At 47.3% G+C, this 24,514-nt stretch overlaps 8 non-coding genes across 8 annotated transcripts; all 8 read left to right on the forward strand.

Annotated features, from left to right (window-relative positions):
• Positions 1 to 12,028: 12,028 nt before the first annotated feature.
• Positions 12,029 to 12,195, forward strand: LOC134930968 (U1 spliceosomal RNA). The gene has a single exon (XR_010178863.1). It is a non-coding gene; the product is annotated as a U1 spliceosomal RNA (small nuclear RNA).
• A 152-nt stretch (positions 12,196 to 12,347) lies between these two features.
• LOC134931026 (U1 spliceosomal RNA) lies at positions 12,348 to 12,510 on the forward strand. Its single transcript, XR_010178905.1, has one exon. It is a non-coding gene; the product is annotated as a U1 spliceosomal RNA (small nuclear RNA).
• Positions 12,511 to 13,181: 671 nt separating this feature from the next.
• LOC134930972 (U1 spliceosomal RNA) lies at positions 13,182 to 13,348 on the forward strand. Its single transcript, XR_010178866.1, has one exon. It is a non-coding gene; the product is annotated as a U1 spliceosomal RNA (small nuclear RNA).
• Positions 13,349 to 13,500: 152 nt separating this feature from the next.
• On the forward strand, positions 13,501 to 13,663 carry LOC134931044 (U1 spliceosomal RNA). Its single transcript, XR_010178920.1, has one exon. It is a non-coding gene; the product is annotated as a U1 spliceosomal RNA (small nuclear RNA).
• Positions 13,664 to 14,337: 674 nt separating this feature from the next.
• LOC134930954 (U1 spliceosomal RNA) lies at positions 14,338 to 14,504 on the forward strand. Its single transcript, XR_010178850.1, has one exon. It is a non-coding gene; the product is annotated as a U1 spliceosomal RNA (small nuclear RNA).
• Positions 14,505 to 14,655: 151 nt separating this feature from the next.
• LOC134930986 (U1 spliceosomal RNA) lies at positions 14,656 to 14,820 on the forward strand. Its single transcript, XR_010178877.1, has one exon. It is a non-coding gene; the product is annotated as a U1 spliceosomal RNA (small nuclear RNA).
• Positions 14,821 to 21,439: 6,619 nt separating this feature from the next.
• Positions 21,440 to 21,603, forward strand: LOC134930854 (U1 spliceosomal RNA). The gene has a single exon (XR_010178761.1). It is a non-coding gene; the product is annotated as a U1 spliceosomal RNA (small nuclear RNA).
• Positions 21,604 to 21,755: 152 nt separating this feature from the next.
• LOC134931028 (U1 spliceosomal RNA) lies at positions 21,756 to 21,918 on the forward strand. Its single transcript, XR_010178906.1, has one exon. It is a non-coding gene; the product is annotated as a U1 spliceosomal RNA (small nuclear RNA).
• The last annotated feature ends 2,596 nt before the right edge of the window (positions 21,919 to 24,514 follow it).

The raw sequence follows: 24,514 nt of genomic DNA on the forward strand, positions 1-24,514 counted from the left end.
ACCGGCAGCATTTGTATTGTGTTTTGGCTGTGCTGCAACACAGTACTTATGTGTGTAATGTTTATGTATGTTTTTTTGCTTCTTTATGTCAATAAAGACTGCTTTTTCAATCCAATATCTGAAAACAATCAATGTTTATCTTTGATGGCAATAGAAGTGGTATGATATTTGCTGCTTTTGAAAGGCAATATCTGATATGTCCCCTATCTGGGAACCATATATTAAATGGCTTTTCAGAAAAGGGAGATGGGAGAAGAGCTTTCAGTACTTGTAGGACCGATGCACATTTCCTATTCTAGCCTCCAAAAACAGATGCAGTTGCATTTTCCAGCGTGTTTTGGATGCGCCTTTGCAAATGTCTTACATCGACAAACTTATTTAGTACTATTTTGCAAATAGGGTTACATTGTTGCAACATTGTGTTCCCTAATTGCTTGATTTTTTAAATGCAACAATTGATAAAGACACCTGATAACTGCTCTGTGGAGTCTTATTTTGTTTCTACTTCTTATCTACATTTAATTCCCTACCTCTAATCAAGGCATTTTTAAATGCTGGGGGCTGCCAGGACGTGGGGCCTACCTAGACTTTAGATCTGAATTTGAATGTACTTGTGAACTAACTTAATTTCCTACTTCTAAATTCATTCCTAAATTCACTACTTACATGAATCCTGTAGTTGGGCATTTTGGGACTTCGATTGTGGGCATTGTTTTGTGTCCAGACCAGCAGCAGGTGGTGTGCATTTGCTGGAAAGGCATCGAAGACCTCCGATATGCTGCATCTCCTGATGTGTGTCTCCCTCAAGTGGCTGTCAGCAAATGCCTGCTAGACACCCCATTCCAAGCTGATTGTGACATCACGGAACATGCATCATAGAACAGGCATGCTAGAACATGGGTCTTCAACCTGCGACCCTCCAGCTGCTGTGGAACTACACATCCCAGCATGCCCTGCCTCAGTTTTAGCATACCTTAATAGCAAAACTGTGGCAGGGCATGCTGGGATGTGTAGTTTCACAGCAGCTGGAGGGCCACAGAATGAAGACCCATATGCTAGAGCCAAGCCGCAGGTTCATTGAATGCTAGCAAGCTGAATATTTAAATCCTTTTTGTTCGGCAGCATTCCAATGCAGAAGATTCCATGGAACCAGAGATCCTTCCATTGAGAAGGACATGCTGCCTGGATGACTACACTGTGCAAATTAAATCACGGAGCCAGTTGGCTTGTGGGTGGCTCTGGTGACTGGGTGGTTGGGTGGGTGGTGTGTCGGAGGTGGAGCACATGCAAATGATTGTGTATCATCCAGCTAGTGAGAGAGAAAACTCATGCAGGAGTGTGCCTGCTTGTCAGTGGGTTATGCACCTTGCCAGACGTCAAATCTACATAGAGCAGCTTAAGAGGACAAGAGCAGGTTTGCAAAATATAGATAGAAGAGCATATATGCTGGCGCATTCTCCATGATTGTGTCAGCTTATGTTTTGGTGCACTGCACTTTCCTCCACTAAGTTTTAGCCATTTTGGGTAAGCTCAAGTGTAGTTGCTTCTCGGCCTTTTGGTTGTGATCTTGTATTGTGGCTGGAGGGAGGGATTGTTTTCTTCACTGGCGAAAGACCAAAGATATTCCAGGATGGAAGGCTTGGGAACACTATCCGTTTTTCAGTTGTGGAAGAGCACAGAGGTCAGATTGGACTACATTCTATAGTAAAGGATATCTTTCTATTTATTGACCCTCCCCTTATATGCGTCTGTGTTACAATAAAGCTTCGGTCTTGTGATTCCCTCACCCTCTTACACTCCACACCCATAGCCTTATTAACTGTTGTATTATTGTATAGTTGAAATGTATAGTGCAGTTCATGATTTATAGTATAGGCTGGCCTGTGCTGTAGTTCTTGAACTGTACTATACCGACAGCATTTGTATTGTGTTTTGGCTGTGCTGCAACACAGTACTTATGTGTGTAATGTTTATGTATGTTTTTTTTGCTTCTTTATGTCAATAAAGACTGCTTTTTCAATCCAATATCTGAAAACAATCAATGTTTATCTTTGATGGCAATAGAAGTGGTATGATATTTGCTGCTTTTGAAAGGCAATATCTGATATGTCCCCTATCTGGGAACCATATATTAAATGGCTTTTCAGAAAAGGGAGATGGGAGAAGAGCTTTCAGTACTTGTAGGACCGATGCACATTTCCTATTCTAGCCTCCAAAAACAGATTCAGTTGCATTTTCCAGCGTGTTTTGGATGCGCCTTTGCAAATGTCTTACATCGACAAACTTATTTAGTACTATTTTGCAAATAGGGTTACATTGTTGCAACATTGTGTTCCCCAATTGCTTGATTTTTTAATTTAATATTTTTATTAGAGAGAAGTCGAGTATGCTGATACAAACCAAACAGGAGATGACAGCTCCAAATAAATGCTGAATCACATACATGTTATCCCATGGGGGGTAATCAAATATAACAGGAGCAAGGGAATACGTCATCAATAGCATATATATGAATCGACAACACTTTTCTGTATTTAAACCAAAGAATAATTGAGAAAGATAGTAAGAAGAAGAAGAAAGAGTCTGAAACGGAGAGAAAAAGAGTGGGGGAAAGAAAGGGAAGGAGGGAGGGGGGGGGGAGAATGGGAGAATGGTGAATCGTCAGAGAGGCTAGTAAGGTAGAGACGTGCCATGGAAGGCCATACCTCCTAGCTAAAAAACCAAGTCAACTGTGCAGCCCGGCACGGCCTAACACCTCTTTTATTTATTGGGACCTGATTGGCGTAGGGTAGTGCCTCGTACCGCAATATACATCATACATCATACAGGTCCCACCCCGGGAGTGGAGGGCGTAGTAAAGATGAACCATGGTCCCCATATCTTCCTATATGTGTCCGATCTGTCGTGTAAGGATGCTGTAATTTTCTCCATCACGGAGATATGCCATATTTTAGCTATTAGCATGCTCCTAGGGGGGGTATTGTTTTTTTTCCAATTTTTGGCTATTACACATCGGGCCGCATGTAAGATTTGGAGTACTAGGCTATTCGCATGGCTATCTAGGTTAGATAAGGGAAGGCCCAATAGGGCTGACCATGGGCCCAGGGTTATCCGTGAGCAGAAAATAGAACCAATAAGAACTTCCACCTGAGACCAAAACGTGCGCATTTTTGGGCATGACCACCAGATGTGTTTAAAATCTCCGGTTTGGCCACACCCACGCCAACACAGTGGGGAGGACCCGGGAAAGATCCTATGTAATGTGGCAGGGACCCGGTACCATCTAGTGTAGACTTTATATGAATTTTCCTTCACTAAAGAGGAAATTGAGGCCTGGGCTACTTTTTGTCTAATGATTTCCCAAGAATCGTCATCGGGGGGGGGGGGGGGGGTCTAGATCCAGCTCCCACTTACGCTCATGGGGAAGTATATTTGCTGTCTTCAGAGAACGTAATAAACCATAGAGTATAGAAATAATGCCCTGCCGCATAGGAGAGTAAATGCAAAGACGTTCCAGGGGGGTGAGTTGGCGAATAACCTGGGGTTTAGGGAGGGAGTTTAAAAAGGAGCGGAGCTGTAAATATTCCTAAAATACAGGTTGGGAAATATCATATCTGTCACATAAGGATTGTAGGGAATGCCATGAGGACCCTTCTATAAAATCATATACCAGACCCGGGCGTGGGTTTAAATGGAGCCACGAGTGGGATCGCAGAGTGGAACCAGGGGGAAAATCCCGATTATCCCAAATGGACGTGATGGGTGATGGAAAAGTGGATAGGCCATAATGCCGAATGCAGAAAAACCACAAGGAGCAGGTGAGTTTTGTCGAAGGGACACATGTATGCAGTGTCCGCAGTGGTTTAGTCGGCGTAAGGAGGGAGACCAGAGTGGAGACTCCGGCCGCCAAGAGTTCGATTCGAATCCAGGGCAGGTGGGGGGCTGGGGAGAACCATGCAAGAGCCTGACTCAGGTGAGTTGCATGGTAGTATTTGCGAATATCCGGCAATCCTCTGTCACCCGCTAACGGGTCACGTACCAAAGTGGAGGTCCTGATTCTAGGAGGCTTACCAGACCATATAAATTTTACAAAGAGTAATTGCTTGATTTTTTAAATGCAACAATTGATAAAGACACCTGATAACTGCTCTGTGGAGTCTTATTTTGTGTCTACTTCTTATCTACATTTAATTCCCTACCTCTAAACAAGGCATTTTTAAATGCTGGGGGCTGCCAGGACGTGGAGCCTACCTAGACTTTAGATCTGAATTTGAATGTACTTGTGAACTAACTTAATTTCCTACTTCTAAATTCATTCCTAAATTCACTACTTACATGAATCCTGTAGTTGGGCATTTTGGGACTTCGATTGTGGGCATTGTTTTGTGTCCAGACCAGCAGCAGGTGGTGTGCATTTGCTGAAAAGGCATCGAAGACCTCCGATATGCTGCATCTCCTGATGTGTGTCTCCCTCAAGTGGCTGTCAGCAAATGCCTGCTAGACACCCCATTCCAAGCTGATTGTGACATCACGGAACATGCATCATAGAACAGGCATGCTAGAACATGGGTCTTCAACCTGCGACCCTCCAGCTGCTGTGGAACTACACATCCCAGCATGCCCTGCCTCAGTTTTAGCATACCTTAATAGCAAAACTGTGGCAGGGCATGCTGGGATGTGTAGTTTCACAGCAGCTGGAGGGCCACAGGATGAAGACCCATGTGCTAGAGCCAAGCCGCAGGTACATTGAATGCTAGCAAGCTGAATATTTAAATCCTCTTTGTTCGGCAGCATTTCAATGCGGAAGATTCCATGGAACCAGAGATCCTTCCATTGAGAAGGACATGCTGCCTGGATGACTACACTGTGCAAATTAAATCACGGAGCCAGTTGGCTTGTGGGTGGCTCTGGTGACTGTGTGGTTGGGTGGGTGGTGTGTCGGAGATGGAGCACATGCAAATGATTGTGTATCATCCAGCTAGTGAGAGAGAAAACTCATGCAGGAGTGTGCCTGCTTGTCAGTGGGTTATGCACCTTGCCAGACGTCAAATCTACATAGAGCAGCTGGAGAGGACAAGAGCAGGTTTGCAAAATATAGATAGAAGAGCATATATGCTGGCGCATTCTCCATGATTGTGTCAGCTTATGTTTTGGTGCACTGCACTTTCCTCCACTAAATTTTAGCCATTTTGGGTAAGCTCAAGTGTAGTTGCTACTCGGCTTTTTGGCTGTGATCTTGTATCGTGGTTGAAGGGTCTGCTGGAGGGAGGGATTGTTTTCTTCATTGGCGAAAGAACAAAGATATTCCAGGATGGAAGGCTTGGGAACACTACCCATTTTTCAGTTGTGGAAGAGCACAGAGGTCGGATTGGACTACATTCTATAGTAAAGGATATCTTTCTATTTATTGACCCTCCCCTTATATGTGTCTGTGTTACAATAAAGCTTCGGTCTTGTGATTCCCTCACCCTCTTACACTCCACACCCATAGCCTTATTAACTGTTGTATTATTGTATAGTTTAAATGTATAGTGCAGTTCATGATTTATAGTGTAGGCTGGCCTGTGCTGTAGTTCTTGAACTGTACTATGCCGTCAGCATTTGTATTGTGTTTTGGCTGTGCTGCAACACAGTACTTATGTGTGTAATGTTTATGTATGTTTTTTTGCTTCTTTATGTCAATAAAGACTGCTTTTTCAATCCAATATCTGAAAACAATCAATGTTTATCTTTGATGGCAATAGAAGTGGTATGATATTTGCTGCTTTTGAAAGGCAATATCTGATATGTCCCCTATCTGGAAACCATATATTAAATGGCTTTTCAGAAAAGGGAGATGGGAGAAGAGCTTTCAGTACTTGTAGGACCGATGCACATTTCCTATTCTAGCCTCCAAAAACAGATTCAGTTGCATTTTCCAGCGTGTTTTGGATGCGCCTTTGCAAATGTCTTACATCGACAAACTTATTTAGTACTATTTTACAAATAGGGTTACATTGTTGCAACATTGTGTTCCCTAATTGCTTGATTTTTTAAATGCAACAATTGATAAAGACACCTGCTAACTGCTCTGTGGAGTCTTATTTTGTGTCTACTTCTTATCTACATTTAATTCCCTACCTCTAATCAAGGCATTTTTAAATGCTGGGGGCTGCCAGGACGTGAGGCCTACCTAGACTTTAGATCTGAATTTGAATGTACTTGTGAACTAACTTAATTTCCTACTTCTAAATTCATTCCTAAATTCACTACTTACATGAATCCTGTAGTTGGGCATTTTGGGACTTCGATTGTGGGCATTGTTTTGTGTCCAGACCAGCAGCAGGTGGTGTGCATTTGCTGGAAAGGCATCGAAGACCTCCGATATGCTGCATCTCCTGATGTGTGTCTCCCTCAAGTGGCTGTCAGCAAATGCCTGCTAGACACCCCATTCCAAGATGATTGTGACATCATGGAACATGCATCATAGAATAGGCATGCTAGAACATGGGTCTTCAACCTGCGACCCTCCAGCTGCTGTGGAACTACACATCCCAGCATGCCCTGCCTCAGTTTTAGCATACCTTAATAGCAAAACTGTGGCAGGGCATGCTGGGATGTGTAGTTTCACAGCAGCTGGAGGGCCACAGGATGAAGACCCATGTGCTAGAGCCAAGCCGCAGGTACATTGAATGCTAGCAAGCTGAATATTTAAATCCTTTTTATTCGGCAGCATTCCAATGCGGAAGATTCCATGGAACCAGAGATCCTTCCATTGAGAAGGACATGCTGCCTGGATGACTACACTGTGCAAATTAAATCACGGAGCCAGTTGGCTTGTGGGTGGCTCTGGTGACTGTGTGGTTGGGTGGGTGGTGTGTCGGAGGTGGAGCACATGCAAATGATTGTGTATCATCCAGCTAGTGAGAGAGAAAACTCATGCAGGAGTGTGCCTGCTTGTCAGTGGGTTATGCACCTTGCCAGACGTCAAATCTACATAGAGCAGCTGGAGAGGACAAGAGCAGGTTTGCAAAATATAGATAGAAGAGCACAGTGGCGGATCCAGGGGGGGGGCACTCGGGCCCGTGCCCCCCCTGTCATTTGTAGCTTCCCCCCGCGCGGCGTCGGCGCCGGCGCCGCACGGGGAGATGACGGGCGCCCGCTGAGATTGTGTTACCAGCGGGCGCCCGTCTCCCTGCACAGCGGTAGCCGGAGGCAGGAGCTCAGTACTGAGCTCCGGCTTCCGGCGCTGTCACTGCGCCGTGCGCTATGGGAGAGACGTCAGTCATGACGTCTCTCTCATAGTACTGAGGAGAGGACGCCAGCCAGAAGGAGGACTGCAGCGGCGCGGGAACGGGGCTCGGTAAGTATTATGTTTTTTTTCTTCCTTAATGCAGCGGGGGCATCTCCTGGGGGAAACTACGGGGGGACATTACTACTGGGGGGGGGCACCAACAAGGGGCATTACTACCGGGGGGGCATCAACAAGGGGCATTACTACTAAGGGGGGGCATTACTACTGGGGGCATTATAACTGGGGGCATCACTACTGGGGGGGCAGCTACTGGGGGCATTATTACTGGGGGGGGCAGCTACTGGGGGCATTATTACTGGGGGGCACCTACAGGGGGCATTACTACTTGGGGGCTAAAATACAGGGGCATTACTACTTGGGGGCTAAACTACAGGGGGAGCCAAACTACTGGGGGCATAACTACAGGGGCCAAACTATTGGGGGCATTACTACTTGGGGGCTAAACTACAGGGGCATTACTACTTGGGGGCTAAACTACAGGGGGAGCCAAACTACTGGGGGCATAACTACAGGGGCCAAACTATTGGGGGCATTACTACTGGAGGCTAAACTATAAGGGGGGCATAACTACAGGGGCTAAACTGCAATGGGGCAAACTACAGGGGGGCATTACTACTGGTGGCTAAACTAAGGGGGGCATAAATACAGGGGCTAAACTACAATGGGGCAAACTATAGGGGGGCATTACTACTGGTGGCTAAACTACTGGGGTCATAACTGCAGGGGCATTACCACTGGGGGCATAATGACTGGGGGCATTACTACAGGCAACATTACTACTGGGGGCAATACGGGCATTGCATAAGGGACACCACTACTAGGGGGTCTATATAAGGGGCACTACCAGTACAGTGGACATTGCATAATGAGCGCTACAACTGTGGGCATTGTATAAGAAGCGCCACCTCACATGCACCGAAGCCGCACACAAATGTACTTGCCCCTTCCATGGTGCCCCCCCTATCATTTTCTTCTGGATCCGCCCCTGGAAGAGCATATATGCTGGCGCATTCTCCATGATTGTGTCAGCTTATGTTTTGGTGCACTGCACTTTCCTCCACTAAGTTTTAGCCATTTTGGTTAAGCTCAAGTGTAGTTGCTTCTCGGCCTTTTGGCTGTGATCTTGTATCGTGGTTGAAGAGTCTGTTGGAGAGAGGGATTGTTTTCTTCATTGGCGAAAGACCAAAGATATTCCAGGATGGAAGGCTTGGGAACACTACCCATTTTTCAGTTGTGGAAGAGCACAGAGGTCGGATTGGACTACATTCTATAGTAAAGGATATCTTTCTATTTATTGACCCTCCCCTTATATGTGTCTGTGTTACAATAAAGCTTCGGTCTTGTGATTCCCTCACCCTCTTACACTCCACACCCATAGCCTTATTAACTGTTGTATTATTGTATAGTTTAAATGTATAGTGCAGTTCATGATTTATAGTGTAGGCTGGCCTGTGCTGTAGTTCTTGAACTGTATTATACCGTCAGCATTTGTATTGTGTTTTGGCTGTGCTGCAACACTGTACTTATGTGTGTAATGTTTATGTATGTTTTTATTTATGTCAATAAAGACTGCTTTTTCAATCCAATATCTGAAAACAATCAATGTTTATCTTTGATGGCAATAAAAGTGGTATGATATTTGATGCTTTTGAAAGACAATATCTGATATGTCCCCTATCTGGGAATCATATATTAAATGGCTTTTCAGAAAAGGGAGATGGGAGAAGAGCTTTCAGTACTTGTAGAACCGATGCACATAAAGAAGCAAAAAAACATACATAAACATTACACACATAAGTACCGTGTTGCAGCACAGCCAAAACACAATAGAAATGCTGACGGTATAGTACAGTTCAAGAACTACAGCACAGGCCAGCCTACACTATAAATCATGAACTGCACTATACATTTAAACTGTACAATAATACAACAGTTAATAAGGCTATGGGTGTGGAGTGTAAGAGGGTGAGGGAATCACAAGCCCGAAGCTTTATTGAAAGACAGACACATATAAGGGGAGGATTAATAAATAGAAAGACATCCTTTACTATAGAATGTAGTCCAATCCGGTCTTTCAACTCTTCCACAACTGAAAAATGGATAGTGTTCCCAAGCCTTCCATCCTTGAATATCTTCGGTCTCTCACCAATGAAGAAAACAATCCCCCCAGCAGACTCTTCAACCATGATACAGCCAATAGACCGAGAACCAACTACACTTAAGCTTAACCAAAATGGCTAACACTTAGTGGAGGAAAGTGCAGTGCACCAAAACATAAGCTGACACAATCATGGAGAATGCGCCAGCATATATGCTCTTCTATCTATATTTTGCAAACCTGCTCTTGTCCCCTCCAGCTGCTCCATGTAGATTTGACGTCTGGCAAGGTGCATAACCCACTGAAAAGCAGGCACACTCCTGCATGAGTTTTCTCTCTCACTAGCTGGATGATACACAATCATTTGCATGTGCTCCACCTCCGACACACCACCCACCCAACCACACAGTCACCAGAGCCACCCACAAGCCAACTGGCTCCGTGATTTAATTTGCACAGTGTAGTCATCCAGGCAGCATGTCCTTCTCAATGGAAGGATCTCTGGTTCCATGGAATCTTCCTCATTGGAATGCTGCGGAACAAAAAGGATTTAAATATTCAGCTTGCTAGCATTCAATGTACCTGCGGCTTGGCTCTAGCACATGGGTCTTCATCTTGTGGCCCTCCAGCTGCTGTGAAACTACACATCCCAGCATGCCCTGCCACAGTTTTGCTATTAAGGTATACTTAAAATGAGGCAGGGCATGCTGGGATGTGTAGTTCCACAGCAGCTGGAGGGTCGCAGGTTGAAGACCATGTTCTAGCATGCCTGTTCTATGTAGGAGTGTGCCTGCTTGTCAGTGGGTTATGTACCTTGCCAGACGTCAAATCTACATGGAGCAGCTGGAGGGGACAAGAGCAGGTTTGCAAAATATAGATAGAAGAGCATATATGCTGGCGCATTATCCATGATTGTGTCAGCTTATGTTTTGGTGCACCTCACTTTCCTCCACCCAATTTCAGCCTATAGCTAAGTTTTAGCCATTTTGGTTAAGCTCAAGTGTAGTTGCTTTTTGGCCTTTTGGCTGTGATCTTATATCATGGTTGAAGAGTCTGCTGGAGGGATTCTTTTCTTCATTGGTGAAAGACCGAAGATATTCCAGGATGGAAGGCTTGGGAACACTATCCGTTTTTCAGTTGTGGAATAGCAGAAAGACCGGATTGGACTACATTCTATAGTAAAGGATATCTTTCTATTTATTTATCCTCCCCATATATGTGTCTGTCTTTCAATAAAGCTTCGGGCTTGTGATTCCCTCAACCTCTTACACTCTACACCCATAGCCTTATTAACTGTTGTATTATTGTATAGTTAAAATGTATAGTGCAGTTCATGATTTATAGTGTAGGTTGGCCTGTGCTGTAGTTCTTGAACTGTACTATACCGTCAGCATTTCTATTGTGTTTTGGCTGTGCTGCAAAACGGTACTTATGTGTGTAATGTTTATGTATGTTTTTTTCTTCTTTATGTCAATAAAGACTGCTTTTTCAATCCAATATCTGAAAACAATCAATGTTTATCTTTGATGGCAATAGAAGTGGTATGATATTTGCTGCTTTTGAAAGCCAATATCTGATATGTCCCCTATCTGGGAACCATATTAAATGGCTTTTCAGAAAAGGGAGATGGGAGAAGAGCTTTAAGTACTTGTAGGACCGATGCACATTTCCTATTCAAGCCTCCAAAAACAGATTCAGTTGCATTTTCCAGCGTGTTTTGGATGCGCCTTTGCAAATGTCTTACATCGACAAATTTATATAATACTATTTTGCAAATAGGATTACATTGTCGCAACATTGTGTTCCCTAATTGCTTGATTTTTTAAATGCAACAATTGATAAAGACACCTGAAAACTGCTCTGTGGAGTCTTATTTTGTGTCTACCTCTTGTCTACATTTAATTCCCTACCTCTAATCAAGGCATTTTTAAATGCTGGGGGCTGCCAGGACGTGAGGCCTACCTAGACTTTAGATCTGAATTCGAATGTACTTGTGAACTAACTTAATTTCCTACTTCCCACTTCTTTTTTCTTGAGCCCCTCCCTTCTATGCCCTTGCGCACTATCCTGACTTCTCCCGTCTGCTTACTTTGTGCCTTTCAATGCACAATGCAAACTACAGGTAGTGCTGCAGGGCCCACACCCTTTTACTTGCCGTACAGAGCAGCTCTGGAGATATTACAGGGCCCAGCTGCTGCAAGAAATCAGCTTGAATGCTTCAGGGGCTGGGGCATAGCCAACATGAGCCCCACACCGAAGGAGGGTGGAGGTGTTTAATGCGAACTAGGGGTCATCCAAGCGCCGCAAAAGTCTGCCATGCCCTGCACGCCCCTTTTCTCTTTTCATATGCAGACGAGGGTTGAAGCCAACTTTGACCCACTGCTTGGATGACATCACCATATGCAAATCCATCTGCTGCAGGCCTTCCCCCAGGAATGCTTGCACTAGTTGTTGCATTTGGTTTGTTGTTTGGGGGTGCTTCAGTCTTAGGCAGCCTTCTGCCCTCCCATGTTCATCTGAAAATATGTGTAGTTGTTGTCCCCAGATGAGAGTTCCCTTGTGCTGCCTCAGTTGAATCTCCTTTACTTGGCAGAGATTTGCCTGAGCAGCGGCCCTCCCCAGCCCTATCCCAAATCATACTTATTTTGCATAGTAGGAGATACCATGGTCATGAAGATTGTTCTCCCAGGGTGAGGTTCATTCATTGCATTCTGGGTATGCTGACCCCTGTGATTTCCCCAAATCTGGGAAACTCGACTGCATTATTTGTGGTAGTGGGGGACTGTGTTTGTGCTTTCCTCTGGTCAGCTATGGTAAAAGTCAGATTTCTTTGTCTCAGATCTTCCTCTAGCCTTGTTCTTCTTTCGAGAGTTCCCTTGTGCTGCCTCAGTTGGATCTCCTTCACTTGACAGGGGGGTGCCCGAGCAGCGACCCTCCCCAGCTCTAGCCCAACTCCTACTTACCTGCCAGGTGAGATACTATGATCATGAATGTGCTTCTCCCAGGGCAAGGCTCACCCATTGCACTCTGGGTGTGCTGCTCCTGCGATTTCCCCAAATGTGGGAAACTTGACTGCATAATTTGTGTTTCCCCTGGTCGGCTCTCGTATAATTCAGATCTCTTTGTCTCAGGTCTCTCTCCAGCCTAGTTTGCTGTCTGTTTCCACTTCTCTTTTCTTGAGCCGCTCCCTTCTATGCCCTTGCGCACTATCCTGACTTCTCCCGTCTGCTTACTTTGTGCCTTCCAACGCACAATGCGAACTACAGGTAGTGCTGCAGGGCCCACACCCTTTTACTTGCCTTACAGAGCAGCTCTGGAGCTGTTACAGTGCCCAGCTGCTGCAAGAAATCAGCTTGAATGCTTCAGGGGCTGGGGCATAGCCAACATGAGCCCCACACCGAAGGAGGGTGGAGGTGTTTAATGCGAACGAGGGGTCATCCAAGCGCCGCAAAAGGACGCCATGCCCTGCACACCCCTTTTCTCTTTTTATATGCAGACGAGGGTTGAAGCCAACTTTGACCCACTGCTTGGATGACATAACCATATGCAAATCCATCTGCTGCAGGCCTTCCCCCAGGAATGCTTGCCCTAGTTGTTGCATTTGGTTTGTTGTTTGGGAGTGCTTCAGTATTAGGCAGCCTTCTGCCCTCCCATGTTCATCTGAAAATATGTGTTCTCCCTGCAGTTGTTGTCCCCAGATGAGAGTTCCCTTGTGCTGCCTCAGTTGAATCTCCTTTACTTGACAGAGATGTGCCTGAGCAGCGGCCCTCCCCAGCCCTATCCCAAATCATACTTATTTTGCATAGTAGGAGATACCATGGTCATGAAGATTGTTCTCCCAGGGTGAGGTTCATTCATTGCATTCTGGGTATGCTGACCCCTGTGATTTCCCCAAATGTGGGAAACTCGACTGCATTATTCGTGGTAGTGGGGGACTGTGTTTGTGCTTTCCTCTGGTCAGCTCTGGTAAAAGTCAAATTTCTTTGTCTCAGATCTTCCTCTAGCCTTGTTCTTCTTTCGAGAGTTCCCTTGTGCTGCCTCAGTTGGATCTCCTTCACTTGACAGGGGGGTGCCCAAGCAGCGACCCTCCCCAGCTCTAGCCCAACTCCTACTTACCTGCCAGGTGAGATACTATGATCATGAAGGTGCTTCTCCCAGGACAAGGCTCACCCATTGCACTCTGGGTGTGCTGCCCCTGCGATTTCCCCTAATGTGGGAAACTTGACTGCATAATTTGTGTTTACCCTGGTCGGCTCTCGTATAATTCAGATCTCTTTGTCTCAGGTCTCTCTCCAGCCTAGTTTGCTGTCTGTTTCCACTTCTTTTTTCTTGAGCCCCTCCCTTTTATACCCTTGTGCACTATCCTGACTTCTCCTCCTGTCTGTTTACTTTGTGCCTTCCAATGCACAATGCAAACTACAGGTAGTGCTGCAGGGCCCACACCCTTTTACTTGCCTTACAGAGCAGCTCTGGAGCTGTTACAGTGCCAAGCTGCTGCAAGAAATCAGCTTGAATGCTTCAGGGGCTGGGGCATGGCCAACATGAGCCCCACACCGAAGGAGGTTGGGGGTGTTTAATGCGAACTAAGGGTCATCAAAGCGCAGCAAAATGCCGCCATGCCCTGCATACCCCTTTTCTCTTTTCATATGCAGATGATGGTTCCAGCCAACTTTGGCCCACTGCTTGGATGACATCACCGTATGCAAATCCGTCTTCTGCAGACCTTCCCCCAGGAATGCTTGTACTAGTTGTTGCATTTGGTTTGTTGTTTGGGGGTGCTTCAGTATTAGGCAGCCTTCTGCCCTCCCATGTTCATCTGAAAATATGTGTTCTCCCTGCAGTTGTTGTCCTAAGATGAGAGTTCCCTTGTGCTGCCTCAGTTGAATCTCCTTTACTTGACAGAGATGTGCCTGAGCAGCGGCCCTCCCCAGCCCTATCCCAAATCATACTTATTTTGCATAGTAGGAGATACCATGGTCATGAAGATTGTTCTCCCAGGGTGAGGTTCATTCATTGCATTCTGGGTATGCTGACCCCTGTGATTTCCCCAAATGTGGGAAACTCAACTGCATTATTTGTGGTAGTGGGGGACTGTGTTTGTGCTTTCCTCTGGTCAGCTCTGGTAAAAGTCAGATTTCTTTGACTCAGATCTTCCTCTAGCCTTGTTCTTCTTTCGAGAGTTCCCTTGTGCTGCCTCAGTTGGATCTCCTTCACTTGACAGGGGGTACCCGAGCAGCGACCCTCCCCAGCTCTAGCCCAACTCCTACTTACCTGCCAGGTGAGATACTATGATCATGAAGGTGCTTCTCCCAGGGCAAGGCTCACCCATTGCACTTTGGGTGTGCTGCTCCTGCGATTTCCCCAAATGTGGGAAACTTGACTGCATAATTTGTGTTTCCCCTGGTCGGCTCTGTTACGCACACCAGTGCTAACAGGAGTATACCGGTGTATGAACAGAGAGGGATGCGAAGCAAACGAACTCACAGACAGTATAATATAACATACACAGGAGGTGATGGAATAACTAATAAACACAAAGTGAACGAAGAAGCCCAAAGGCTCAGGAACTGGGTGTCTCCCTAGTGTCAGGAATGCTCAGATGGAATAGAGTGGACAATGAAGCGAGATGTAGTGATTTAACATGTGGAGCACTCGTAATGATGTTGCTAAGAGCAACAGGAAAAACCCCAAAGGGTTACCAACGGGTGTGGGAATAAACTCCTTGGTCAGAGATAGAAATATAGACACAAGGAGAGTATCCACAATCCTAACCCCCACTTGCAGGGCACAGGTTCAGCTTACTGCCACTAAACTGACACCTGGACGCCCTGCACAGTGAGGGAGGATAAAGCAAGCAGGTCTGAGAGTACAGCCGCAAACCTGCTGGGTTCACAGAATAACAAAAGAACCCCAGCAGGTTAAACAACTGACTCCAGTCTTACTGCTAGGTCTGGATTGGCAGAATGAAGTACCGAATCCCAAGGCCTATTCGCAGTAAGCAACAAGTAAATACAAAGTCACACAGTACTAGCTAACTCTCTGGAACTGACTAACAAACAAAGATTCAGCAGCATTTGCCTAGCCTGAGAGGATGGTTTATATAGCAGGTGTTGTCCACGCCCCACTCAGACCTCACAGAATGTGAGCACAAAACCAGCGCCGGATTCCCTGCCGTGCACAGAGCCTGTAATCACTACACAGTAAAAACCCGGACCGGAGTATCAGCTGCGCTCAGGTTACTTCGCTAACACTTGCCTCCCGGTTGCCATGGCGACGTGGCAGCACAGAGCAGGAGATCCTAACAGTACCCCCCCTCTGACGAGCGGTCAAAGAACCCCTACCACCAGGTTTATCGGGGAACTGCGAGAAGAAAGAGCGTATCTGTCTGGGGGCATGAAGATCACAACTGCGCACCCACGACCGCTCCTCCGGGCCATACCCCTTCCAGAGCACCAAAAATGACAGCCGGCCCCGAACCATCTTGGAGTCAAGAACCCTTTCAACCACAAACTCCCTCTGACCCCGTATCAGAAGAGGAGATGGTCTTCCACTGGAAGAAGGATTACTAACCGCCAGTTTTAAAAGGGAACAATGAAATGTTTTATTGATACCCAATCAACGGGGCAGATCTAACTGAAATGCCACCGGATTGATAACCCTGGTGATCTTATAAGGGCCGATGAACCGGGGGCCTAACTTATGAGATAGCTGTCTCAACTTCAAATTCTTGGTGGACAACCAGACGAAGTCTCCTAATTTGAAGCTGCAGGGTCTTCTCCGCTTATCAAAAACCCTTTTGGTCACTAATGACACAGACACAAGGGCTTTCTTCACTTTCCTCCAAATACCCCTAAGGGCCGAAACCACAGAGGAACCACCAGGCGTGGAATCCAGGGGGTCAAAAGAATTGGCCTTAGGATGATGCCCATACACACAAAGGAAGGGAGAGATCCCTGTAGCAGAGTGAGCCGCGTTGTTATAGGCAAACTCCGCCATGGACAGATGAGCAACCCAGTCAGTATGACACTTGGAGACATAACACCTGAGGAACTGCTCCAAGGACTGGTTCACCCTCTCAGTCTGCCCATTAGACTGTGGATGGTAGCCTGACGACAAGCTCACAGAAATCTGGAGATCAGAACAAAATGCCCTCCAGAATTTGGCCACAAACTGGGATCCACGGTCAGAGACCACATCAAGTGGCAACCCGTGGAGGCGCACAACATGCTGCATAAATAACTCAGACAGGCGTATGGCCGGTGGCAACCCAACCAGTGGAACGAAATGCGCCATCTTCGAAAACCTGTCAACGACAACCCAAACGGCTGTCATCCCCGAGGATTTGGGCAAGTCCACCACAAAATCCATGGAAATGTGGGTACATGGCTTAGATGGAATAGAGAGTGGATGTAATGGGCCGACAGGAACCCCTCTAGGAGTTTTATTTAGGGCACAAACGTCACATGCCCGAACTCACTGATCCACATCCCTAGCCACCGAGGGCCACCACACCGCCCTAGACAGCAACTCCCGAGTTCTGGCAATACCCGGATGTCCTGCCGATCTCTTGGCATGGAATTCCAGGAACACTCGCTGTCTTAACCTAGGAGGCACAAACAAGAGACCTACCGGAAGGTCTGGAGGAGCCTGCTCCTGTGCTCTAAGGACTAATGACAAGAGGTCCTGGGTAATGCCCACTTTAATACATGATGGGGACACAATGGGCAATGGCTCCTCGGTGGTCTCTTGGACTGGAGCAAAACTCTGCGAGAGCGCAACAGCCTTGATTTTTTTTGACCCAGGGCGATATGTTATCAAAAAATTAAAGCGAGCAAAAAACAAAGCCCATCGTGCCTGCCTGGCATTGAGCCGCTTCGATGACTCTAAATATGCCAGATTCTTATGGTCGGTGAGAATTGAGACCACAAACTTAGCCCCCTCAAGCCAGTGTCTCCACTCCCGAGTGCATCCTTTATAGCCAACAATTCCCGGTTACCCACATCATAATTCATCTCGGCAGACGAAAATTTACGGGAAAAGTAAGCACAGGGATGAAGGCGATTATCAGACACCCCCATCTGAGAGAGCACTGCCCCAATACCTATCTCAGAGGCATCCACTTCTACCACAAAAGGACGCTCTGGATCTGGGTGTCGCAGCACCTTGGCCGAGACAAATGCCCTTTTGAGACGGGCAAAGACCGCTTTGGCCTCACAAGACCAGTGAGCAACATCCGCCCCTTTCTTAGTGAGTGCCACCAAGGGGGCCACTATAGACGAAAATCCAGCGATAAACCGTCTATAAAAATTTGCAAAGCCCAGAAAACGCTGAAGCGCCTTCAAACTAATGGGCTGCACCCAATCCAGGACTGCCTGTACCTTAGAACCCTCCATTTGGAAACCTTCTGAGGAGATAATATACCCTAGAAATGCGATTTGCTGGACTTCAAATTCGCACTTCTCCAGCTTCGCCCCAAGCTGGTGGTCTCTGAGTTTCTGGAGGACTAAGCGTACATGCTTCCGATGTTCCTCCAGGGAATGGGAGAAGATTAGGATGTCATCTAGATAAACAACTAAGAATCTATCCAAATATTCCCTGAGCACATCGTTCATGAATTCCTGGGAGACTGCCAGGGCATTAGAGAGCCCGAAAGGCATCACCAAATATTCATAAAGCCCTGAGTGGGTATTAAAGGCAGTCTTCCATTCATCCCCCTCTCTTATTCGGATTAGATTGTAAGCACCGCGTAGGTCAATCTTAGAAAAAATGGTGGCAGTACGAAGCTGGTCAAACAAAACCGAAATGAGAGGCAGTGGGTACGAGTTTTTAATCGTGATACGGTTCAATTCCCTGAAGTCGATGCAGAGTCGCAACGAACCGTCCTTTTTACCCACGAAGAAGAACCCCGACCCAACTGGGAACTGTGAGGGTCTGATAAATCCCTTAGCCAAGTTCTCCTGAATGTACTCTGCCATAGCCTGAGTCTCAGGACGTGACAGGGAGTACAACCTGCTCTTGGGAAGCTTAGCATCCGGCAACAAATCAATGGCACAGTCATAGGGGCGATGGGGAGGTAATACCTCCGCAACTTTTTTGGAGAACACATCCGCAAAATCTGCATAACATCCTGGCAATCCTGGCAAACTTAGCTGCGAGAGCCTGACTGGAAGGCTCAAGCAACTCCTGAAACAATCACTACCCCAACTAAGAATCTCCCCAGAGACCCAGTCAAATTGAGGGTTATGGGCCCTTAACCAGGGTAACCCCAAAACCAATGGGGCAAAAGAACAGACAGTCACATAGAAAGACAATTTTTCAGAGTGTGTGGCTCCAATAAACAAAGGAATTTGGCTGGTGCAGGAGGTAATTTTACCCTGGGACAATGGTTCCCCGTTTAACCCACAGATCTCAATCTCTGATGCCAAAGGTACTGAGGGAACAGAGTGTTCCAGGGCAAATTGACGGTCCATGAAAACCCCATCGGCCCCACTGTCAACAAAGGCCTCAATCTTGACAGTTTGACCGAGGATCTCCAAAGTCACCGGAATGAGAAAAGTCTTTTTGGGAAATTCTGACTTCTGGCCTGACAGGATATTTCCCATCACCCTCAGGACCTGAAGTTTTCCGGCTTTTCTGGGCATGATACTACAACATGACCTTTATTCCCACAGTACAAACACAAACCCTGCTGTCTCCTCCGCGTCTTCTCACGCGAGGAGAGGCGGGTAGCCCCAATCTGCATAGGCTCCTCGGAATATTCCTCAGAGTCTGAGGTTCCCTTGGGAAAAAAGGAAACTGCGGTCTCCCTTTCAAGCCTACGCTCTTTCAGCCATCTATCCACCCAGATGGATAACTGCATGAGCTGATCTAAGCTATCAGGCGAGGGATATTGTACCAGTTGGTCCTTTATCTTGTCAGAAAGGCCCCTTCGGTACTGGTTTCTCAGGGCTGGGTCATTCCACATGGTATCATGAGCCAACCTCCGAAACTCCGTACTATAAACCTCAGCTGGCCGTCGCCCTTGCTTAAGGACCGTAATCTGAGCCTCGGCTGAAGCCATCTTGTCAGGGTCATCATACAAAATGCCCAGTGCCGTAAAAAAAGCATCAACACTTTTAAGCGACGGACAGTCAGGCTGCAACCCATAAGCCCAGACCTGTGGGTCTCCTTGTAGCAAGGAAATCACCATGCCCACCCGCTGAATCGCCGACCCAGAAGACTGGGGCCTAAGCCTGAAATATAGCTTACAGCTCTCCTTGAAACAAAAGAACTGCGAGCGATCTCCAGAAAAACGATCCGGGAGATTTACTTTCGGCTCCTTAACCCCTGAACTTGTCGCTGCTGCTGCGGCATTAAAATTGTCGAGTCAGGACCTGCACCTGATCGACAACCTGTTGCAAAGTATTTTGAGGGGTATGCTCCATATTCCCACAAAATTTCAACAGGAGTAAGGCTGCTGAATATGTTACGCACACCAGTGCTAACAGGAGTATACCGGTGTATGAACAGAGAGGGATGCGAAGCAAACGAACTCACAGACAGTATAATATAACATACACAGGAGGTGATGGAATAACTAATAAACACAAAGTGAACGGAGAAGCCCAAAGGCTCAGGAACTGGGTGTCTCCCTAGTGTCAGGAATGCTCAGATGGAATAGAGCGGACAATGAAGCGAGATGTAGTGATTTAACATGTGGAGCACCCGTAATGATGTTGCTAAGAGCAACAGGAAAAACCCCAAAGGGTTACCAACGGGTGTGGGAATAAACTCCTTGGTCAGAGATAGAAATATAGACACAAGGAGAGTATCCACAATCCTAACCCCCACTTGCAGGGCACAGGTTCAGCTTACTGCCACTAAACTGACACCTGGACGCCCTGCACAGTGAGGGAGGATAAAGCAAGCAGGTCTGAGAGTACAGCCGCAAACCTGCTGGGTTCACAGAATAACAAAAGAACCCCAGCAGGTTAAACAACTGACTCCAGTCTTACTGCTAGGTCTGGATTGGCAGAATGAAGTACCGAATCCCAAGGCCTATTCGCAGTAAGCAACAAGTAAATACAAAGTCACACAGTACTAGCTAACTCTCTGGAACTGACTAACAAACAAAGATTCAGCAGCATTTGCCTAGCCTGAGAGGATGGTTTATATAGCAGGTGTTGTCCACGCCCCACTCAGACCTCACAGACTGTGAGCACAAAACCAGCACCGGATTCCCTGCCGTGCACAGAGCCTGTAATCACTACACAGTAAAAACCCGTACCGGAGTATCAGCTGCGCTCAGGTTACTTCGCTAACACTTGCCTCCCGGTTGCCATGGCGACGTGGCAGCACAGAGCAGGAGATCCTAACAGGCTCTCGTATAATTCAGATCTCTTAGTCTCAGGTCTCTCTCCAGCCTAGTTTGCTGTCTGTTTCCACTTCTCTTTTCTTGAGCCGCTCCCTTCTATGCCCTTGCGCACTATCCTGACTTCTCCCGTCTGCTTACTTTGTGCCTTCCAATGCACAATGCGAACTACAGGTAGTGCTGCAGGGCCCACACCCTTTTACTTGCCTTACAGAGCAGCTCTGGAGCTGTTACAGTGCCCAGCTGCTGCAAGAAATCAGCTTGAATGCTTCAAGGGCTGGGGCATAGCCAACATGAGCCCCACACCGAAGGAGGGTGGAGGTGTTTAATGCGAACTAGGGGTCATCCAAGCGCCGCAAAAGGCCGCCATGCCCTGCATACCCCTTTTCTCTTTTCATATGCAGACGAGGGTTGAAGCCAACTTTGACCCACTGCTTGGATGACATCACCATATGCAAATCCATCTGCTGCAGGCCTTCCCCCAGGAATGCTTGCACTAGTTGTTGCATTTGGTTTGTTGTTTGGGGGTGCTTCAGTATTAGGCAGCCTTCTGCCCTCCCATGTTCATCTGAAAATATGTGTTCTCCCTGCAGTTGTTGTCCCCAGATGAGAGTTCCCTTGTGCTGCCTCAGTTGAATCTCCTTTACTTGACAGAGATGTGCCTGAGCAGCGGCCCTCCCCAGCTCTATCCCAAATCATACTTATTTTGCATAGGAGATACCATGGTCATGAAGATTGTTCTCCCAGGGTGAGGTTCATTCATTGCATTCTGGGTATGTTGACCCCTATGATTTCCCCAAATGTGGGAAACTCGACTGCATTATTTGTGGTAGTGGGGGACTGTGTTTGTGCTTTCCTCTGGTCAGCTCTGGTAAAAGTCAGATTTCTTTGTCTCAGATCTTCCTCTAGCCTTGTTCTTCTTTTGAGAGTTTCCTTGTGCTGCCTCAGTTGGATTTCCTTCACTTGACAGGGGGGTGCCCGAGCAGCGACCCTCCCCAGCTCTAGCCCAACTCCTACTTACCTGCCAGGTGAGATACTATGATCATGAAGGTGCTTCTCCCAGGGCAAGGCTCACCCATTGCACTCTGGGTGTGCTGCTCCTGTGATTTCCCCAAATGTGGGAAACTTGACTGCATAATTTGTGTTTCCCCTGGTCGGCTCTCGTATAATTCAGATCTCTTTGTCTCAGGTCTCTCTCCAGCCTAGTTTGCTGTCTGTTTCCACTTCTCTTTTCTTGAGCCGCTCCCTTCTATGCCCTTGCGCACTATCCTGACTTCTCCCGTCTGCTTACTTTGTGCCTTTCAACGCACAATGCGAACTACAGGTAGTGCTGCAGGGCCCACACCCTTTTAGTTGCCTTACAGAGCAGCTCTGGAGCTGTTACAGTGCCCAGCTGCTGCAAGAAATCAGCTTGAATGCTTCAGGGGATGGGGCATAGCCAACATGAGCCCCACACCGAAGGAGGGTGGAGGTGTTTAATGCGAACGAGGGGTCATCCAAGCGCCGCAAAAGGCCGCCATGCCCTGCACGCCCCTTTTCTCTGACGTCCTAAGTGGATGCTGGGGACTCCGTCAGGACCATGGGGATTAGCGGCTCCGCAGGAGACAGGGCACAAAAGTAAAAGCTTTAGGATCAGGTGGTGTGCACTGGCTGCTCCCCCTATGACCCTCCTCCAAGCCTCAGTTAGATTTTTGTGCCCGGCCGAGAAGGGTGCAATCTAAGTGGCTCTCCTAAAGAGCTGCTTAGAGTAAAAGTTTTGTTAGGTTTTTTATTTTCAGTGAGTCCTGCTGGCAACAGGCTCACTGCTACGAGGGACTTAGGGGAGAAGAAGTGAACTCACCTGCGTGCAGGATGGATTGGCTTCTTAGGCTACTGGACACCATTAGCTCCAGAGGGATCGAACACAGGCCCAGCCATGGAGTCCGGTCCCAGAGCCGCGCCGCCGACCCCCTTGCAGATGCCGAAGAGTGAAGAGGTCCAGAAACCGGCGGCAGAAGACTTTTCAGTCTTCATGAGGTAGCGCACAGCACTGCAGCTGTGCGCCATTGTTGTCAGCACACTTCACACCAGCGGTCACTGAGGGTGCAGGGCGCTGGGGGGGGCGCCCTGGGCAGCAATGAAATACCTATACTGGCTAAAAGATACATCACATATAGCCCCTGGGGCTATATGGATGTATTTAACCCCTGCCAGGTCTCAGAAAAACGGGAGAAGAAGCCCGCCGAAAAGGGGGCGGAGCCTATTCTCCTCAGCACACAGCGCCATTTTCCCTCACAGAAATGCTGGTGGGAAGGCTCCCAGGCTCTCCCCTGCACTGCACTACAGAAACAGGGTTAAAACAGAGAGGGGGGGGGCACTTATTTGGCGATATGATTATATATATTAAGATGCTATAAGGGAAAAACACTTATATAAAGGTTGTCCCTGTATAATTATAGCGTTTTGGTGTGTGCTGGCAAACTCTCCCTCTGTCTCCCCAAAGGGCTAGTGGGGTCCTGTCCTCTATCAGAGCATTCCCTGTGTGTGTGCTGTGTGTCGGTACGTGTGTGTCGACATGTATGAGGACGATGTTGGTGAGGAGGCGGAGCAATTGCCTGTAATGGTGATGTCACTCTCTAGGGAGTCGACACCGGAATGGATGGCTTATTTAGGGAATTACGTGATAATGTCAACACGCTGCAAGGTCGGTTGACGACATGAGACGGCCGGCAAACCAATTAGTACCTGTCCAGGCGTCTCAAACACCGTCAGGGGCTTTAAAAAAACGCCCATTTACCTCAGTCGGTCGACACAGACACAGACACGGACACTGACTCCAGTGTCGACGGTGAAGAAACAAACGTATTTTCCATTTGGGCCACACGTTACATGTTAAGGGCAATGAAGGAGGTGTTACATATTTCTGATACTACAAGTACCACAAAAGAGGGTATTATGTGGGGTGTGAAAAAACTACCTGTAGTTTTTCCTGAATCAGATAAATTAAATGAAGTGTGTGATGATGCGTGGGTTTTCCCCGATAGAAAATTATTGGCGTTATACCCTTTCCCGCCAGAAGTTAGGGCGCGTTGGGAAACACCCCTTAGGGTGGATAAGGCGCTCACACGCTTATCAAAACAAGTGGCGTTACCGTCTCCAGATACGGCCGCCCTCAAGGAGCCAGCTGATAGGAGGCTGGAAAATATCCTAAAAAGTATATACACACATACTGGTGTTATACTGCGACCAGCGATCGCCTCAGCCTGGATGTGCAGCGCTGGGGTGGCTTGGTCGGATTCCCTGACTGACAATATTGATACCCTTGACAGGGACAGTATTTTATTGACTATAGAGCATTTAAAGGATGCATTTCTATATATGCGAGATGCACAGAGGGATATTTGCACTCTGGCATCAAGAGTAAGTGCGATGTCCATATCTGCCAGAAGATGTTTATGGACACGACAGTGGTCAGGTGATGCAGATTCCAAACGGCACATGGAAGTATTGCCGTATAAAGGGGAGGAGTTATTTGGGGTCGGTCCATCGGACCAGGTGGCCACGCAACAGCTGGAAAATCCACCTTTTTTACCCCAAGTCACATCTCAGCAGAAAAAGACACCGTCTTTTCAGCCTCAGTCCTTTCGTCCCCATAAGGGCAAGCAGGCAAAAGGCCAGTCATATCTGCCCAGGGATAGAGGAAAGGGAAGAAGACTGCAGCAGGCAGCCCATTCCCAGGAACAGAAACCCTCCACCGCTTTTGCCAAGTCCTCAGCATGACGCTGGGGCCGTA

This window comes from Pseudophryne corroboree, chromosome 5 (genome assembly GCF_028390025.1).
Source record: "Pseudophryne corroboree isolate aPseCor3 chromosome 5, aPseCor3.hap2, whole genome shotgun sequence".
NCBI classification, from domain to species: domain Eukaryota; kingdom Metazoa; phylum Chordata; class Amphibia; order Anura; family Myobatrachidae; genus Pseudophryne; species Pseudophryne corroboree.